The sequence below is a fragment of the Hylobates moloch genome, unplaced genomic scaffold, assembly GCF_009828535.3.
Source record: "Hylobates moloch isolate HMO894 unplaced genomic scaffold, HMol_V3 SCAFFOLD_23, whole genome shotgun sequence".
Classification (NCBI taxonomy): Eukaryota; Metazoa; Chordata; class Mammalia; order Primates; family Hylobatidae; genus Hylobates; species Hylobates moloch.
This window is the reverse complement of record NW_026652298.1, coordinates 31,095,829-31,110,571: the sequence shown is the minus strand read 5'-3', so window position 1 is coordinate 31,110,571 and position 14,743 is coordinate 31,095,829. Positions and strand designations below refer to the sequence as shown.

General features: G+C 53.7%; 1 long non-coding RNA gene across 1 annotated transcript; it reads left to right on the top strand.

Annotated features, from left to right (window-relative positions):
- The first annotated feature begins 1,824 nt into the window (after positions 1-1,824).
- LOC116462566 (uncharacterized) lies at positions 1,825-11,238 on the top strand. The gene is made up of 5 exons (XR_004246387.1): positions 1,825-1,923; positions 2,235-2,289; positions 10,194-10,309; positions 10,956-11,040; positions 11,135-11,238. It is a non-coding gene; the product is annotated as an uncharacterized LOC116462566 (long non-coding RNA).
- The last annotated feature ends 3,505 nt before the right edge of the window (positions 11,239-14,743 follow it).

The following is a 14,743-nucleotide window of genomic DNA, read 5'->3' as shown; positions in this document are numbered from 1 at the left end:
TTCATTACCTTGACATTTGCTATTTTGTGTTTCAGAGCCTTTGCAGGCGATTTCTTGGGCCTGATGAACTCATGCATCCTTCAAAGCCCTGCTCAAGCCTCAGCTCCCTGGGGAAGCAGGTCCAGGCTTCTGTGAGTTGTTGGGAGCCCCTCAGCTCCGCCCCCTGTAGCCCTTTGTTCATGGTTTTTGGGGTCAGTCACCCTCAGTGCCTGCCCAGCAGCCACATGCATGTCTCTGCCCACAGAGCCCCATTCTATACACCAGGCACTGAGCCCAGCACCAAGGGAGAAATCATCACCATCCTCTTTTCCTTCCATTGATTGGTCCAGGGGGTAAGCATGTGACCTTCTTTTACCCAGTGAGATATGAGGAGTAGGGGAATTTTGGATGGAGAGGGGAGAGCTTCCTGAAAAGATTTTCCTCCCTGACAAAGTAAAGATCCTGGAAGAGAAAGATATTTTCCCCCCTCAGGATCTATTCTCCTAAGGAGGTGATATATGGGGCTGGGGCAGCCATGTTAGAACCATGAGGCACAGAAGCCGCAGCAAGAACAGGGGCTGTCTCATGCCAAAGCAAGCTCAAGGGGGCAGATGGAGGGCAGAGGTTCAGAGGGTTGGGAGCCTGGGGGTCAGGCTGGGATAGGGCAGTGGGTAGGCAGACCCCAGGCCAAGGGAGGGAGAGGACCTGAAGCCTCAAACACAGAAGGCACAATCCACGGCACCTCCTCCCCCTCACACCATTTCCTCCCTTCTGCCTCCTCTCCTTCCTCTACTAGCTCATGTTTTTCACTCGCACATCCATTCATGCACTCATACTTTCTTTGTCTTTTTATTCTTTCTTTTTTTTTTATCCCCCAGACAGAGTTTCGCTCTCTCGCCCAGGCCGGGGTTCAGTGGCATGATCTCGGCTCACTGTAGCCTCCACCTCCCGTGTTTAAGTGATTCTCCTGCCTCAGAAGTCAGGGAATAGTTTCTCCAACCAGTTCTGGCTCAGCCTCTCTCATGCGGCTGCAGTTAGGATATGGGCAGGGGCTATTCTCCTGAATAGCTGGGATTACAAGTGTGCACCACCATGCCGGCTAAATTCTGTATTTTTTAGTAGAGATAGGGTTTCACCATGTTTCCCAGGCTGATCTCAAACTCCTGGCCTCAAGTGATCCACTCGCCTCAGCCTCCCAAAGTGTTTGGATTACAGGCGTGAGCCACCATGCCCAGCCCCCTCATACTTTGAATAAGCATTCATTATGTACTTACTGTGCTCAAGCCCCTTGGAAGGAGCAAGAGGATTGGCAGTAATAACAGCCAATGTGGATTCAGCAGCTTGGTGGTTTTATTTTTATTTTTATTTTGAGACGGGATCCCACTCTGTCACCCAGACTGGAGTGCTGGGGCATGATCATGGCTCTCTGCAGCCTTGACCTCCTGGGCTCAAGTGATCCTCCCACCTTAGCCTCCCGGGTAGCTAGGACTACAGGCATGCACCACCACACCTGGCTAATATTTTCTATTTTAAGTAGAGAAAAGGTCTCGCTATGTTGCCCAGCTGGTCTCGAACTCTTGAGCTCAAGCAATCCTCCCACCTCCATGTCCCAAAGTGCCGGGCCTATAGGCGTGAGCCACCGCACCTGGACAACTTGGTGGTTTTCAAATATGTCTGCAAATTATTTGACACCCCTGCCTTCAAAAGATAGAGCTGAACTGTCCTTCCTCTATGTGTAAACTGCACCCACTTCTAATGAATAGATGTGGAAGCAATGATGTGTAACACCCAAGATTAGGTTATAAAAGGCATTGCAGCCTCCTCTTTGCTGTCTCTCAGGTCACTTTCCCTGGGGGAAGTCAGCTGTCATGTCACGAGGACACTCAAACAGCCCTGTGGGAAGACCCATGTGACAAGGAGCTGAGGCGTCCAGCAAACAGCCAGGTGAGTGACCCATCTCAGAAGCAGAGCCTCCAGCCCCAGCCAAACCTTCAGATGATGCAGCCCCTGCCCATATCCTAACTGAAGACTCATGGGAGAGGCTGAGCCAGAACCAGCTGGAGAAACCACTCCCTGACTTCTGACCCTCAGAAACAGTGCAAAATCATGAATGTTTATTATTTTAAGCTGTTAAATTTTGGGGGTAATTTGTTATGTGGCAGTAGATAAGCAATACAAGTAAAAGGCACTGCTTTACTAAGTGCCTTATGTATATTAATGTATTCAATTCTCCCAACAATGTTATGTCTTTCCAGATGAAGACAATGAGGCACAGAGACGTTTGCTAACTTGCCCAAGGTCACACAGCTGGTAAGTGGGACAATCTTGGAGGAACATTGAGTCCAGAAAGGAGATCAGACTTGCAGATTTTTTTTTTTTTTTTTGAGATGGAGTCTCTCTCTGCCACCCAGGCTGGAGTGCAGTGGCACAATCTTTGCTCACTGCAGCCTCCACCTCCTGGGTTCAAGAGATTCTCCTACCTTAGCCTCTCAAGTAGCTAGGGCTACAGTGCCCGCCACCACGCCCTGCTAATTTTTGTATTTTTAGTAGAGACAGGGTTTTGCCATGTTGGCCAGGCTGGTCTTGAACTCCTGAGCACGGGTGATCCACCCCTCTCAGCCTCCCAAATTGCTGGTATTACAGGCATGAGCCACCGTGCTTGGCCAAAGATCATTTTAATACCAGGTAGGGAGTGTGGGAAGTGTCCATTCTGGGAAGGTGAAGAAAGGAAGACAGCAGCCCTGGCTGGACCCTGGGTGTGTGGGCTGTGAAAGCCCACAGAGGATGGGAGTGGGCAGGTGCAGTGGAAATCAGAGGAGCCTGTGAGCTGCTTCTTGGTGGGACTGGGGGCGACCTGTGAACACACAGGCTGAGAGTGGGCCTGAGACTGTGCCCACCCAGTACCCACAGCCTGTGAGAGGCGTGTAGAAAAGGCCAGAAGTCCCGCTGAACCCAGATCCTGGGAATCCTAGAACCAGTGAGAGGCCTGGGCGTCTGTGTGTCTTGTTTAGGGTGGCCTAGGTTGTGCTGCACTGTCAAGCCTCAACTCACAGTGGCTCAGCACAGCTGGGGTGTGGTTCTGGACCCACCATGTGTCCCGCATGGGGTGGCAGAGACCGTGCCCATTATAGTCACTCAGCTTCCCAGGCCGATGGAGGCCTCACACTGTTAAAATGCTGCTGCCTCAACATGAGGCTTCAGGGCTTCCCACAGTGGAAGGATCCTGGAGGGAGCCACCAGCTCTGAAATGACAGCCCAGGAAGACACAGGTTGCTTCTGCTCACATTTCACTCCGTGAAGTGAGGCCCAGGACCCCACTGACCTGCAAGGGGCTACACGCCCAGGAGGAGAGAACTGAACACCTTGGGGGACCTAGCAATGTTTCCCACACTCCCGAAGGCCCCAAACCTGAGAACCATGCTGCCCAGAATGAATGCCACAGTGGGACCAGCCACAGCCAGACAGATTCCCCTCCAGGACACCCAGGGCCAGGCACAGCCCCAGAGCCAACCAGAGGCTCAGAAGGCCCCTCTCCCATTAGGACGCCACCCCTAGGGAAAGGGATGGGGTGGGAAGAAAACAAAAACAGGAGTCCTGAATCTAAAGAGTGAACCCAGAAAGAGACTACATGAAAGCATAAGAGACCTTTAAGTGACCAGAGCAGGGTCCTGGCCATCAGCAGGAATGGGTGTCGGGAGAGAAGAGAAACAATGAAGCTGCCCTGCACAGCCCGGTGCCAGTGGGCCCTGCTGCATGCATTTCCCACCCATCAGCTCCTTCCGCCCTCCGACCCTAGGAGCAGGCTCTGTTGTTCCCCCACTTCACAAAGAACCCAAGACCCAGGCAGGTTAGCATAAGAATACACCAGGGCAGGCAGATTGCTTGAGCCCAGGAGTTTGAGACCAGCCTGGGCAAAATCCCCATCTCCACAAAAAGTATCAAAATTCGCCAGGCAGGGTGGTGTGTGCCTGTATACTCAGCTACTGAGCAGGTTGAGGTGGGAGGATTGCTTAAGCCAAGGAGTTAGAGGCTGCAGTGAGCTGTGATCGCACTGCTACACTCCAGCCTGGGCAACAGAGCAAGACCCTGTCTTTTTTTTTTTAAAAGGAAAGAAGGAAGGAAGGAAAGAAGGAAGGAAGGGAGGAAGGGAAGGGAGGGAAGGGAGGGAAGGGAGGGAAGGAAGAGAAGGAATGAAGGAGGGAGGGAAGGAAAAAGGAAAGGGGAGGGGAGGAGAGGGGAGGGAAGGGGAGGGGAAAAAGAGGGGAGAGGGACCAAGTGCTTTTCTTACAGTTTCTGTCTCTCCCACTGTGCCCCATGAAGTGGGTGCTATCATTGGCTCAATTGTACAGATGGTAAAACCGAGGGCCAGAGAGAGAAAGCAAACTGCCTGAGATCCCTGAGATGCTTAGGACTCGGTCCCCCTGACCTCAGAGCTCAGGCTCAATCGCTGACCCTCCATCCTCACTGCCTAAACCTGGATGCCTGCACAGCCTGGGCATACAGAGGAGCTCCACGACAGGGTCCCCTGTGGGCTTAGGGAGTGCTGAGGCCAGGCATGGAGCCCTTTGTCTGGCCGGGGGACAGACTGTGGCGAGCAGGACCCTGCCCATTTCTGTGAAGGAAACCTCCAGGGAGCTCATTCCTAGAAGAAGGGCCACACCCAGTATTGACTCGCCAGTCACAGGTGCCAGTGAACCGGTGTGTCTCACCACGTGTCTGCTTCTGGGGAAGGGAGGGAGTGGTTAGGCAGACTCAGGCAGTGGCTCCTGTGTGTCCCAACCCCCTCGGCTGCAGCAGACAGCTTGGGGACTGGCACCCAGGGGGATGGACTGAGCAGGAGGCCTGGATTCTGAGGTCTCCTTTCTCCCCGCACCACCTGGCATCAGACAGGGCTCCTCTGCCCCTCCTCAACATCACCACCTTCTCCATGCCTCAGTTTTCTCATCCACACCTCGGACACAGTAATACTTCCTTCCTGGCATTAAGCAAATTAAACGATGAAGTCATGTGTGGGGCCTCTAGGGCTCCAAGGAGCCAGGGTTTGATCCTGAGGGCAGTGGGAAGCCCTGGTGAGGTTTCCAGGGAGCTAGTTAATACAGGATCAATGAAACTGATTTAATAATATCTATTGATAAGCCCCCACTGGGTCTGGTGCCTCACGCATGTAATCCTAGCACTTTGGGAGACCAAGTTGGGAGGATGGCTCAATTCCAGGAGCTTAAGAAGAGCCTGGGCAACATAACGAGACCCCATCTCTAGCCAAAAAAACAAAAAAATTAGCCAGGCATGGTGGCATGCACCTGTGGTCCCAGCTACTCAGGAGGCTGAAGCAGAAGGATCACTTGAGCCCAGGAGGTTGAGGCTGCAGTGAGCTGTGATTGTGCCACTGTACTCCAACCTGGACAACAGAGCAAGACCCTGTCTCTAAAAATTAAATAAATAATTGCAATTTATTTTTTTATTTATTTATTTACTTTTGAGATGGAGTCTCACTTTGTCGCCAATCTCGGCTCACCACAACCTCCGCCTCCCGGGTTTAAGCAATTCTCTGCCTGAGCTTCCCGAGTAGCTGGGATTACAGGTGCGTGCCACCACACCCAGCAAATTTTTGTATTTTTAATAGATACAGGGTTTCACCATCTTGGCCAGGCTGGTCTTGAACTCCTGACCTCATGATCCACCTCCCTTGGCCTCCCAAAGTGCTGGGATTATAGGCGTGAGCCACCACTCCTGGCCACAAATGTTTTTAAAAAGCTCAAAAGAGGCCAGGCATAGTGGCTCACGCCTGTAATCCCAGCACTTTGGGAGGCTGAGGCAGGCGGATCACCTGAGGTCAGGAGTTCAAAACCAGCCTGACCAACATGGCAAAACCCCATCTCTACTAAAAATACAAAAAATCAGCCAGGTGCAGTGGTGCGCATCTGTAATCCCAGCTACTCGAGAGGCTGAAGCACAATAATCCCTTGAACCTAGGAGGCAGGGATTGCAGTGAGCCGAGATCGCGCCACTGTACTCCAGCCTGGGTGACAGAGCAAGACTCTGTCTAAAAAATAAAAAAAGTGAAAAATAAAAAGCTCAAAGAAAAGCAAATTCAGGGGTCAATAATAAAAATGGAACTCAAGGTGGAAGGGTGGGGTGGGGAAAGGGAAAGGGACTCAGATTGGACTTGATCCCTGGTCATGACTTTCGTGGGAGCAGGAACAGAAACCCCAGTATGAAGGCAGGACCCTGAAGGGCTTCCCTCATCCCATGGGAGGGTACATCACCCTGTGCCCAGCCTAGGAACAGCCCGAGACTGGATAGCAGGAAGTCTAAGAAATTGAAAGTCTAAGTCTGGGAGTGTGGGGGTGGGGCAGGGCAGGGGAGACTGAGGTCTGGGTTGATTCTACTCTGGGTTGCTAGAATCTCATGCCAGGAATTCAGTGTGAATGCAGGTCCCCAGCTGGTGAAATCCCTGGAGTATTACTCAAACTCAACGCATCCCTTTTGGGAAACGTCTCGTCCTGAGGGGTGTGGGAGCCCGAACGTGCACAGGCACACGCAGCAAATCTCCCTGCTGAAGATGAGCTCACAATAAAGCTTAGAAACCACCAGAAAAATCCACCACGCGGGAGAATCCACAGACAGAGCATCAGGCACAGCAGGTCCATCTGCGTGGTCTGTGCTGGCGTGGCTTATAGATCTGATGTCAATATGAAGTCGCAGCTCTGTGGCTGCAAAACCCCCTCCCCGTTTACACCCCCAAATCCTCAGTCACCACCGCTTCTCACAAATGCCTCATGGGAGCATGAGTTTTGTTTTGAGGGATACAGGGAAGAGCTGACATTTCTGCTGGGGTCCACGGGATTGAGGAGCAGAGGGAGCCCATGTGCAGAGGTAGGACTATCGGAAAACCGGCCCAGCCCCGTGCATTTGGGAGACTGGGGCTGGAGAGGCTGTGAGGACGTTAGTCCTTGGAAATTCTCTGAGATCTGCAGGGGGAGGCTTGGCTCTCCATAGGGGATGGAACTCAGGTTTGGGGGCTCTTAACGTAGCCTAAAGACACACTCAACTCTCCCAGGGTCAAGGTGAGGAAGCCTGTGCTGGACCCAGGTGGTGAGCTGAGGTCCCTGCCCTGGTGGGGTGAGCCTGGCCTGGGTAACTTTTACCTGGCCACGTGGCTACAGGAACATAGAAGCGGAGGCACAGCTTTGGGGGACAGTGACTTTTTTTTCTAGAGATAGCGGCAGGTCTGAATTTGAATCTGGCCTCCACAGGGTGTTACTGAGTTTTCCCGTGCCTCAGTTTTCCTCTCCATGTAATGGGGGTAATAATAGCTCTTCCTCCTGGGCACTGAGAGGACTGAATGAGAAAATGCACTTGACAAGGCAGCTGGCCCGGAGGACAGGCTGGGCGAATGGTCATGGAGTTTATTACTAATGAATGAAGGGCCAGACCCACAGATGAGTCACACAAGTGAGCCACTGATCGATCTGATAACAATGAATGAACAAATGAGAGAAATGAATCAATGAATGAAATGCTCAGGGCCTGCCTCCCAGCACCACAGAGAGGGGACCTGGCCCTGGGGAGGGGAAGGAGGGCAGGAGAGGCCCACCCCTTCTCCTGGAAGTCAGCTTCCAGCAGCTCCAGCTCAGAAAAAGGTCAGCGGTCAGGTGACAGGCACATGGCGCACACCTGTGACGCCCCCCTTAATCACTCCCCCACATCGTGCCAAGGGGCTCGAAGGATTCCCCTGAGTCATCTTCCTGCAGGCCAGCCTGCAGCTCCTGCAGCTCCCAGTTCCTCCCCCTGGCCGGGCATAGGGTGATTAAGGGCTTTTTGGGGGAAATGACAGTTAAAAGACTCAGCAAGGAGTGTCCAGCCTGGCGAGTCAGGGGCTGTGGGCAGGACTCGGGAAGGGCCCCCTGGCACCTTCCTGGCCTCAGAGGGAGCCTTGTCCGAGTGGCAGGGCTTGGTGATCCTTGAAGTGGGAGAGGGATAGCCCCATCCACCACAATAAGTAATAGGAATGACAGTGAAAAGTTTGTTGGGCCAAATTCCGTGCACCGGGCTGCTTGTTTGTTTCTTCATTTAGTCCTCAGCTCCCTACTGAAGGCAGCCATCTGCTGAAACCATAGGAAATTGCTGATTGCCTGTCTGATCTTGACCCACAGAAATGGCAATCTCGTGTGTCATTCGATCTAATAGTCCCATTATTCCTATTTTGCAGAAAATCACGGCTCAGAGAGGCTGAGCAGCCTGGAAAGGAGAGCCAGGGACACTGCCACCCACGCCTGGGAGAGCCTTGGGGTGCCCAGGCTTGGGGCCGAGGGAGGCTCCTGGTCTGGGAACAGAGGTGCCCAGGGGACACTAGAGCAGAGCTAGGCTGCATCTGCCCCCTGAGGGAAGGGAGGTGGGGCCAACACTGGGGACACAGGGCTCCCTCCTGGCGATCCCCAGGCTGGGGGAATTTGGTGCTGGGGATTTTCAGCAGTTGGAGGCTGGGTAGGGGCTTTCTTGCCTTCTGGCTGGGGCCCCGGGGGAGTGGGGGAGGTTGGGGCTGCATCCATCTGTCCATCCATCCAGGGAGTCTCTCTCTCCAGTGGTGGCTGTCACTGGGGCCGTCTGCAGAGCCTCTCTGGGGCATTAATTTAACATGCAAAGGAGAACCCAGGGAGAGGGCAGTGCTGAACCCAGAGGAAGGGGGTGGGTGATGGTGGCATTCTGGGCAGACTTCAGTATGGTTTTCTCCCCAGAGAGTGTCTTTCTAGAACGTCTTTCTAGACTCCTGGGACACTGGTGTAATTGGCCTGTGAGGCCAACCAGCCCCAGATGGTTCTGGGAATTTGGAGACCTGCCCCCCACAGGGGACTCAGATGCTTTTCATGGAAGGGGGCAGGGAGGGGAAGAGGCACCAAGGTCTCACTGAACCCTCATGGTCACTCTGAACATTCATGCCACTTGGCATGAGCCCTTCACTCTCCAGACTGTAAAATCAACACCTGGCCCAAATAGCAACAACAAACAGCAACAATACCCCTTACCCCATCCACGTGGCACCTCCTGTCTGTCTCCAGGGCGCTGTGCTTCATTAAGCACCACATACACAAGATCTCAAGGGAGTCTTGTGACTAGGCATCTGCAGGGGCTCCTCTGTTTCTCATCTTTCAGGAAACCAACAAAAAACAGAGGTTGAGTAACTTGTCCAGAGTCACACAGCTCTAAGAAGTAGAGTCACCTACTCCAGAGGCCAAGGCAGGAGGATCAGTTAAGCCCAGAAGTTCAAGGTCAGCCTGGGCAACATAGTGAGACCCCATCTCTTTAAACACAAAAAAGTGGAATCAGAAACAAAACCAAAGGACTCTGGACCCTTGTACTCTTGACTGCACACATCTTACCCTCCTGAAGAAATGTTTGCTGAGATTACAGACTTGGTTAAATTCATGACAGTCCATCTATGCCATGGGGCATCCCACCCCACCCCCAGCCCCTAGCCATTAAAATGGTGGTTTGGAGGCCAGGCGTGGTGGCTCACACCTGTAATCCCAGCACTTTGGGAGGCTAAGGCGGGCAGATCATCTGAGGTCAGGAGTTCAAGACCAGCATGGCCAACATGGTGAAACCCTGTCTCTACTAAACACACAAAAATTAGCCGGGCGTAGGCCGGGCACGGTGGCGCACGCCTGTAATCCCAGAACTTTGGGAGGCTGAGGCGGGCAGACCACAAGGTCGGGAGATCGAGACCATCCTGGCTAACACGGTGAAACCCCATCTCTACTAAAAATACAAAAAATTAGCCAGGCGTGGTGGCAGGCGCCTGTGGTCCCAGCTACTGGGGAGGCTGAGGCAGGAGAATGGCGTGAACTTGGGAGGCGGAGCTTGCAGTGAGCTGAGACTGCACCACTGCACTCCAGCCTGGGCGACAGAGCGAGACCCCATCTCAAAAAAAAAAAAAAAAAAACCATGCGTAGTGGCACATGCCTGTAATCCCAGCTACTGAGGAGGCTGAGTCAGGAGGATCGCTTGAACCCGGGAGGCAGAGGTTGCAGTGAGCAACCACTGCACTCCAGCCTGGGCGACAGAATGAGACTCCATCTCTAAATAAAATAAATAAAATAAAATGGTGATTTGGAGTATTGCTTACCTGGGAAAATGCTCATGGTATGTGTATCCTTAGAGGAAAAAGCAAGTTGTAAGAGTTTGGAAACCATAACCCCGTTTTGTTCTTTCAGAAATTATTTGCATAGAAAAATGACCAGAAAACAGTTACAAATTACAGTGTTGGCAACGATGATGCTGAGGAGGAAGAGCAGGGGCCCATGGAGAAGGACAGCGTCCATACCACCAGGTATGTGCCACCACTGTCCTGCTTTGCCTGTGATGCCAGGAAAGGGGGCATCCCCATTGCTAGGGGTCTGAAGACCTGGTGTGAGAGAGAGAATGGCTGTGCCCATGACTGGAGGCTCAGGGCTCTGAGAGGTGGAGTCAGGGGTCTGTGGGGGAGGCAGTGGGTGATCCTTCAAGCACGTGGCTTGTCCTTCCCACGCCTGCAGAGAAACATTGGTCACCCTGCCTTTGCCTCGGCTGGCTGCTCTCCTGGGATGCGACCTTTCACGTTGGTGGCCAAACCTGTCCATCCTTGACACTAGCTCACACATCCCTTCCTCCAGGAAGCCTCCTCAGATGTCCCTGGCCAGGCATTTGCCTTCCTTAGTCCTTCTCTGGATCCCTAGTCTAGGACTGAGTGCTTCCTGCCTCCTCACTGCCTCTGACTTCTCTGGGGGGTTGATTTAACACAGCCACGGGGGCTCATTTCCATAACCCCAGCCTCTGCCACAGGAGCTGCTATAGGGTTGAACTTTACATCCTCTCGGTGGGCTCATGGCCCCCTCATCCACAACTTCCCTTTGATCGGGTCCCTTTCATGTGGTGTCTCATCGACTCCTCACCATAGCCCTAACAGACGGGCATCGCTATTCATTCCCATTCTACAGATGCAGAAACTGAGCTTCAGGGAAGCTGAGGAGCTCACCCTGGGTCATACGGCCAGCAAGTAGCACAGCCAAGATCCGAACCCAGGTCAGGCTGTATCCACAGGGTATCTTGGACAGGGTTAACCTTCCACCACGTTGTCTCTTCATATAATGTTGAAATCTGGCTTCTCTTTCAATAGCTGCCCAACGCGGCCGGAGCATTGGGATTAAGGCAGACATGAGCGCTAGGATCGCAGTCACCAGCACTGCTACAGCACCTTCCCTTTTAGTGTCTCCTGTCAACGCTGAGAGGTAGTCACAAGTATCCCCATGGCAGATGTGGGAGGACTGAGGCCCAGGAGGTCCAGGGCTCTGGGGCATCTGGCTTTGATGAGGCTAAACCCAGGCTTGCCCCTTCTCTGCACCCCAAACTCCTGGTTTCTGGACCCAGCTCAGCATGTGGAGCCTTGGGTCACACCCAGCACCCAGTGAACAGCATCTGAGAAGCACTCTTCCTGCTTAAAGCCTGGCTTTCTGGAAGGGAGCTGGGGGAAACTGGGAGAGGATGGAGGGGGGGCAGGTAGGAGATAGGCACACTCCTTGCGGGAGGAAGTTCTACACATCACTTCTGGGAACCAGGATAGCTTGGCAGTAACTCGGCGCACTTTGACCCCAGTGGAGCACCCAGCTGTCACTGTTGACAGCCTTCCTTCCTCCCCAGGGGATGAAGCTGAGCTGCTTGGAGCCTTCATGTCAGAAATCCAGGTGGGCCTGGGGACAGCCTTGGAGCTCCCGGGCCACCTGTCTGGCCACCACCGGATGGAGTGCCCAGATGGGGCTTCTGCCAGCTGTCCAGGAGGCAGCCCAGGCTGGGACATCCAAGCTGAGCCCTGAGCTGGCCTGGCCTGGCCCAGCCCGCGCTGATGAGGCAATGTGAATCCTGTTTCCTGTTACTGTGGCTATGCAAATGGGGGGAAATCAGGGCCTCTCCTGGGGTAGGCTTCCCGGAATGATGGCATCGATTGTCCCAAGAAACCTGGCCCCAGTGGGGCTGCCATGGGAGGGCAGTTGTCAACGGCTAAGATCCCTTTCCTGGTGCATCTCTCCTGCGTGCTGGGCCACACACTGCTGGGAAAAGCCTCTTCAGCCCAGACCTAGGTCATCACTGCATGTCCACTCCTGGACCCGCTGCCCATGAGAGCTGGGCTGTGGCTTCCACTTCTTGTCACTGCATCCCCAGCTCCTGGTACATCGTGGGAGTGGGGCGGACAGGAGCAGGAAGTGGGTGGCCTCACTGGCTCTCAGCCCCTGGCCTGGAGATCACTACACCCTTCTATTTACACATAAGGAAACTGAGGACACCAGACTGGGCCAGGGACTTGCCCACGTCTCTCTGCCTCGCCCAGACATGCCCCAGCAGCAGTGGCAAACTTCTGCTTGCCACCAGAAGCCAGCTGAGTCTTCTGAGCCGAGCCCCTCTCCTGGTCCCCACGGTCCTGCCGCACCCCTGGCTGCTCCCCAGGTCGGGCTCTCCTAGGGGTCATTCTCAGCTCACATCTGACCGTGCCACTCCCCTGCCCTGGCACACAGCCCTCACTCAAAGCCAGGCCCCACAAGCCAGCAGTGACTGGGTACCTTCCACCCTGAGTGGCCTCATCTCTTGACAACTCTGCCTCACACATTACCCCCGGTGATGCCAGAACTCCTTGGAATTCCCCCTTGCACCTCCGTGGCTTTGCAAACTGTTGCCTCAGCCTGGGATGATGCCTCCAACACCTTCCTTTCTCTCTCTCTCTTTTTTTTTTTTTTCTGAGACTGAGTCTCACTCTGTCACCCAGGCTGGAGTGCAGTGGCATGATCTCGGCTCACTGCAGCCTCTGCCTCCCGGGTTCAAGCAATTCTTGTGCCTCAGCCTCCCAAGTAGCTGGGATTACAGGCATGTACACCACGCCCAGCTAATTTTTGTATTTTTAGTAGAGATGGGGTCTCGCCATGTTGGCCAGGTTGGTCTTGAACTCCTGACCTTGTGATCCACCCACCTTGGCCTCCCAGAGTGCTAGGATTACAGGTGTGAGCCACTGCACCTGGCCTAACACCTTTGTTTCTGTAACTCCTATTTATTCTCCAACATTCAGCAGTGCCACCTCCAGGAAGCCTTCCCAGATGCCCCCAGCTGGACCAGGTGCCTCCTCTAGGCTTCCTGCATGTCCGCATCACAGCATGTATCACACTGGGCTGTCCTCATCATTTTAGTGCCTGTCTCTTCCACTGGACGGGAGGCTCATCAGGGAAGCTTGCACAGAAAAGGAGGCAGAGATGTGGAAATGCCCATGGGCGCAAGACACACACAGGAAGTTGAACCTGTGGACTTGGGGTGCAGTAGAGGGCTGTGTCAAGGACTGAGTGACCAGATATTCAACTGTGCCTCTGTTGACATGGGCAATACTGAGGTTTGGGGAGGCACAGAGCCTTAGTCTATGAGCCCCCACTCTCTGAACTCCCACCCCACAGTTAGGAAAGTCCTCCCACATAGGACAATGGGCAAGCAGAGCCCGCCTTCCATGGGAGGAGCCCAAATAGTCCACACCCACTTTCTCTGCCTCCCTTGCAGCTAGGGCATGGCATGTGACTGGACTCTGCCAATCAGAGGCACCTGCTCTGGAGTTTGAATTGGAGGCTTGTCCTATCCAGGACTCTTTCTGGAGGGAGCCTGGGCCACATGGAGTTCCTGGCAGCTGTGAAGAAGGAGGACTTCACCAGGCTGGCTCTGTGGTAGGAAAAGGCGTGATGTCTTGCCTCCGCTTTTCCATGGGATCCTCCTGCCTTCCTGGGAGTTTTGCATACCCCAATATCTGTTTAATACCTTTTCTTCTGCTTAAGTGAGCCACGGTTGGATTTTTCACTTGTCACTAAGAATCCTGGAGGCCCCTCTTGGGGACAACCACTGGGACCAACCTTGAAGGAGGAGCTGGTGTTGATGGGAAGGACAGCAAGTGCATTCAGGGTGTGGGAAACAGCTGACCAGGGTCAAGGTCAGGCTTCAGGGACATGACAGGGAGTGTTGGGGATGATGGCTCCTCTGGGTCAGAGTGTGGGGTTCGGTGGGGAGCTGTTGGCAGGTGGCAGATTCAAGGCAGCTGATCCTGAATGCCAGGGTGAGAGCAAGCTTGGATGCCAGCCTGCGGGCAGTGGGACTGAGTGACATACTCTAAGTGGAGGTGGGACGTAGTCAGATTTGGATTCCAGAAAGCTCAATCTGCTGCTAGGAGGAAAAGCTAAACCAGATGGGGCAAGACTGGGAGAGTAGGAGACCAGGCAAAAGACTACTGCAATGGTCCCAGCAGACAGTCCTGGAGGCCAGAAAGAAGATCAAGGCAGTGGCAGTGAGCAAGGGCAGACCTGGGATTCAGTGCGACTGGCCCTGGGGAGCCATTAAAGGCTTGGGTGACCTGCCATGATCATAAGAAAGTGGGGTTGAGCCGAGCATGGTGGCTCATTCCTGTAATCCTAGTACTTCGGGAGGCTGAGGTGGAGGGATTGCTTGAGCCCAGGAGTTTGAGACCAGCCTGGGCAACATGAGACCCTGTCTCTACAAAAGCTAAAGTATTAGCTGGGTGTGGTGGTGTATACACCTGTAGTCCCAGCTACTCAGGAGGCTGAGGCAGGTGAATCCCGTGAGCCCAGGAATTCGAGGCTGCAGTGAGCCAAGGCTGTGCTGCTGTGCTCTAGCCTGGGTAACAGAGTGAGATCCTGTCTCTAAAAAAAAAAAAAAAAAAAAAAAAGAGGAAGTGAGGTTGGAATTTCATGAC